At 40.0% G+C, this 5,002-nt stretch overlaps 1 non-coding gene across 1 annotated transcript; it reads left to right on the top strand.

Moving 5' to 3' along the window:
* Positions 1-1,763: 1,763 nt before the first annotated feature.
* LOC130958286 (small nucleolar RNA R71) lies at positions 1,764-1,871 on the top strand. Its single transcript, XR_009077416.1, has one exon. It is a non-coding gene; the product is annotated as a small nucleolar RNA R71 (small nucleolar RNA).
* Positions 1,872-5,002: the final 3,131 nt, after the last annotated feature.

The raw sequence follows: 5,002 nt of genomic DNA, 5'->3' as shown, positions 1-5,002 counted from the left end.
TATATAAATTATAATCATTGGGTTGCCTCCCAACAAGCGCTCTTTAATGTCAGTAGCTTGACAGAGGGCTCTCATGGAGCCTCACAGATACTCAGAGCAATGTTGGAACCTCCCAACACCAAACTTAGAGTTTGAATGTGGGGGTTCAACACCAAACTTAGAGTTTGGTTGTGGCCTCCCAACACCAAACTTAGAGTTTGACTGTGGGGGCTCTTCTTGACTCTGATTTGAGAGAAGCTCTTCATGCTTCATCTCTATGGTGACAGAGGGATATCCTTGAGCCTTAAACACAAAGGATTCTTCATTCACTTGAATTATCAGTTCACCTCCATCAACATCAATCACAGCCTTTGCTGTGGCTAGGAAGGGTCTGCCAAGGATGATGGTTTCATCCATGCACTTCCCAGTCTCTAGGACTATGAAATCAGCAGGAATGTAGTGGTCTTCAACCTTTACCAAAACATTCTCTACAAGTCCATGAGCTTGTTTTCTTGAGTTGTCTGCCATCTCTAATGAGATTCTTGCAGCTTGTACCTCAAAGATCCCTAGCTTCTCCATTACTGAGAGAGGCATGAGGTTTACACTTGACCCTAAGTCACAGAGCCTTCTTGAAGGTCATGGTGCCTATGGTGCAAGGTATGGAAAACTTCCCAGGATCTTGTCTCTTTTGAGGTAATTTCTGCCTAGACAAGTTATCCAGTTCTTTGGTGAGCAAAGGAGGTTCATCCTCCCAAGTCTCATTTCCAAATAACTTGTCATTTAGCTTCATGATTGCTCCAAGGTACTTAGCAACTTGCTCTTCAGTGACATACTCATCCTCTTCAGAGGAAGAATACTCATCAGAGCTCATGAAAGGCAAAAGTAAGTCCAATGGAATCTCTATGGTCTCATGTTGAGTCTCAGATTCCCATGGTTCCTCATTGGGGAACTCATTGGAGGCTAGTGCACGCCCACTGAGGTCTTCCTCAGTGGCGTTCACTTCCTCCCCTTCCTCTCCAAATTCGGCCATATTGATGGCTTTGCACTCTCCTTTTGGATTTTCTTCTGTGTTGCTTGGAAGAGTACTTGGAGGGAGTTCAGTAACTTTCTTGCTCAGCTGTCCCACTTGTCCTTCCAAATTTCTAATGGAGGACCTTGTTTCATTCATGAAACTTTGAGTGGTTTTAATTAGATCAGAGACCATGGTTGCAAAGTCAGAGGGGTTCTGCTTAGGATTCTCTGTCTGTTGCTGAGAAGATGATGGAAAAGGTTTGCCATTGTTAAACCTGTTTCTTCCACCATTATTATTGAAACCTTGTTGAGGTCTCTCTTGATTCTTCCATGAGAGATTTGGGTGATTTCTCCATGAAGAATTATAGGTGTTACCATAGGGTTCTCCTAGGTAATTCACCTCTTCCATTGAAGGGTTCTCAGGATCATAAGCTTCTTCCTCAGATGAAGCCTCCTTAGTACTGCTTGGTGCATTTTGCATTCCAGACAGACTTGAGAAATCAAATTGACTTGTTGAGTCAATATCTTGTTCTGAGCCAATATGGCATTCAGAGCATCAATCTCAAGAACTCCTTTCTTCTGACTGTCCCATTGTTCACAGGATTCCTTTCAGAAGTGTACATGAATTGGTTATTTGCAACCATTTCAATTAGCTCTTGAGCCTCTGTAGGCGTCTTCTTCAGATGAAGAGATCCTCCAGCAGAGCTATCCAAAGACATCTTGGACAGTTCAGAGAGACCATCATAGAAAATACCTATGATGCTCCATTCAGAAAGCATGTCAGAAGGACATCTTCTGATCAATTGTTTGTATCTTTCCCAAGCTTCATAGAGGGATTCTCCATCCTTCTGTCTGAAGGTTTGGACTTCCACTCTAAGCTTACTCCATCTTTGGGGTGGAAAGAACTTTGCCAAGAAGGCATTGACTAGCTTTTCCCAAGAGTCCAGGCTTTCTTTAGGTTGAGAGTCCAACCATATTCTAGCTCTGTCTCTTACAGCAAAAGGGAATAGCATCAGTCTATAGACCTCAGGGTCAACCCCATTAGTCTTGACTGTGTCACAGATTTGCAAGAATTCAGCTAAGAACTGATGATGATCTTCCATTGGAAGTCCATGGAACTTGCAATTCTGTTTCATTAGAGAAACTAATTGAGGCTTAAGCTCAAAGTTGTTTGCTCCAATGGCAGGGATAGAGATGCTTCTCCCATAAAAATCAGGAGTAGGTGCAGTAAAGTCACCCAGCACCTTCCTTGCATTGTTTGCATTATTGTTGTTTTCGGCTGCCATGTCTTCTTCTCTTGAAGAATTCGGTCAGGTCCTCTAAAGAGAGTTGTGCTTTGGCTTCTCTTAGCTTTCTCTTCAAGGTCCTTTCGGGTTCAGGGTCAGCTTCAACAAGAATGCCTTTGTCCTTGCTCCTGCTCATATGAAAGAGAAGAGAACAAGAAAATGTGGAATCCTCTATGTCACAGTATAGAGATTCCTTGAGGTGTCAGAGGAAAAGAGAAATAGAAAGAAGAAGGAGAAGAAGAATTCGAACTTTACTTAGATAAGGTTCGAATTGTGCATTGAGAAGGAGTGGTACTCCATAAATAGAAGGATGTGAGAAGGAGGGAAGAAGATTTTCGAAAATTAATTAAAATATTTTGAAAACATTTTGAAAAACATTAATTGATTTTCGAAAATAAAAGTGGAAAAGAAATCAAGTGATTTTGAAAAAGATTTTTAAATTAGAAATAAAAAAGATTTGATTGAAACTATTTTGAAAAAGATGTAGTTGAGGAGATGATTGGTTTTAAAAGATGTGATTGAAAAGATATGATTTGAAAACAATTTTAAAAAGATTTGATTTTAAAAATTAATGACTTGCCTAACAAGAAAAGATATGATTCAAACATTAAACCTTTCTCAACAGAAAAGGCAACAAATATGAGATGTTCAATCAAATCATTAATTGTTAGTAAGTATCTTTAAAAAAAGGAAAGAAATTGATTTTGAAAACATTTGATTGAAAAGATATGATTTGAAAAAGATTTGATTTTGAAAAACTTAAAAAAAATTGATTGAAAACAAAATCTTCCCCCTAGCACCATCCTGGCGTTAAACGCCCAGAATGGTATCCATTCTGGCGTTTAACGCCCAAAATGCACCCTTTTTGGGCGTTAAACGCCCAACCAGGTACCCTGGCTGGCGTTTAAACGCCAGTCTGCCTTCTTCACTGGGCATTTTTGAATGCCCAGCTTTTTCTGTAAAATTCCTCTGCAGTATGTTCTGAATCTTCAATTCTTTGTATTATTGACTTGAAAAGACACAAATAAAAGATATTTTTGGATTTTTTTAATAATCAAAATGCAACAAGAATCAAATAACAATGCATGCAAGACACCAAACTTAGCAGTTTGTATACTACTGACACTATATGAGACATATAAACACTCAAGTCAAAAGAATTCAAAGATCAGAGTAAGAAATCATCAAGAATTGCTTGAAGATCCTTAAGACACATGAATGAATGCATGCAATTGACACCAAACTTAAGATGAGACACTAGACTCAAGCAAGCAACTTCAAATATTTTTGGTTTTTATGGTTTTCTAAATTTTTTGTGTTTTCGAAAATTAAGTGAAAACATCAAAATTCTTAATGAGAATTCCAGGAATCAGTGCAATGCTAGTCTAAGACTCCGGTCCAGGAATTAGACATGGCTTCACAGCCAGCCAAGCTTTCAAAGAAAGCTTCGGTCCAAAACACTAGACATGGCCAAAGGCCAGCCAAGCCTTAGCAAATCACTGCTCCAAAAGCAAGATTAACAAGCTCTTGTGATGATAAGTTGAAACCTCGGTCCAATGAGATTAGACATGGCTTCTCAGCCAGCCAGATTTCAGCAAATCATCATGAAACTCTAGAATTCATCTTCAAGAATTTCGAAAAAAAAAATAAATGCCTAATCTAAGCAACAAGATGAACCGTCAGTTGTCCATACACAAGAACAATCCCCGGCAACGGCGCCAAAAACTTGGTGCACGAAATTGTGATCAATACTTTTCAAAACATAAACAATCCCTAGTAATGGCTCCAAAGACTTGGTGCTCAATACCATGGCATAAACACAACTTCGCACAACTAACCAGCAAGTGCACTGGGTCGTCCAAGTAATAAACCTTACGCGAGTAAGGGTCGATCCCACGGAGATTGGTGGTATGAAGCAAGCTATGGTCATCTTGTAAATCTCAGTCAGGCAGACTCAAATGGGTATAGTGATGAACGAAAATAACATAAAAGATAAAGATAGGGATACTTATGTATATCATTGGTGTAAGAGCTTCAGACAAGTGTATGAAGATGCCTTCCCTTCCGTCTCTCTGCTTTCCTAATGTCTCCATCCAATCCTTCTTACTCCTTTCCATGGCAAGCTCGTATAGGGTTTCACCGTTGTCAGTGGCTACCTCCATCCTCGCAGTGAAAGCTAATGCACGCACTCTGTCACAGTGTGGCCAATCACCGGTGTGGTTCCCTCCCCTACCGGAATAGAATCACTCTTTTGCGTCTGTCACTAACGCCCAGTAGGTTACAGGTTTGAAGCACGTCACAGTCATCGAATCATTGAATCCTACTCAGAATACCACAGACAAGGTTAGACCTTCCGGATTCTCTGAATGCCGCCATCAGTTCTTGCCTATACCACGAAGACTCCGATTAAAGAATCCAAGAGATATTCACCAAGCCTCGAATGCTTGTAGAACAAGAATGGTTGTCAGTCACCTTGTTCATAGGTGAGAATGATAATGAGTGTCAATCATCACCTTCATCAAGTTGAAGAACAAGTGATATCTTGGTAAAAGAACAAGTGGAATTGAATAGAAGAACAATAGTAATTGCATTAATACTCGAGGTACAGCAGAGCTCCACACCTTAATCTATGGTGTGTAGAAACTCCACCGTTGAAATACATAAGAACAAGGTCTAGGCATGGCCGAATGGCCAGCCTCCCAAATGATCTAAGATAGCATAAAATT

Source organism: Arachis stenosperma, chromosome 10 (genome assembly GCF_014773155.1).
Source record: "Arachis stenosperma cultivar V10309 chromosome 10, arast.V10309.gnm1.PFL2, whole genome shotgun sequence".
NCBI classification, from domain to species: domain Eukaryota; kingdom Viridiplantae; phylum Streptophyta; class Magnoliopsida; order Fabales; family Fabaceae; genus Arachis; species Arachis stenosperma.
This window is presented reverse-complemented; position numbering and strand designations above follow the sequence as displayed.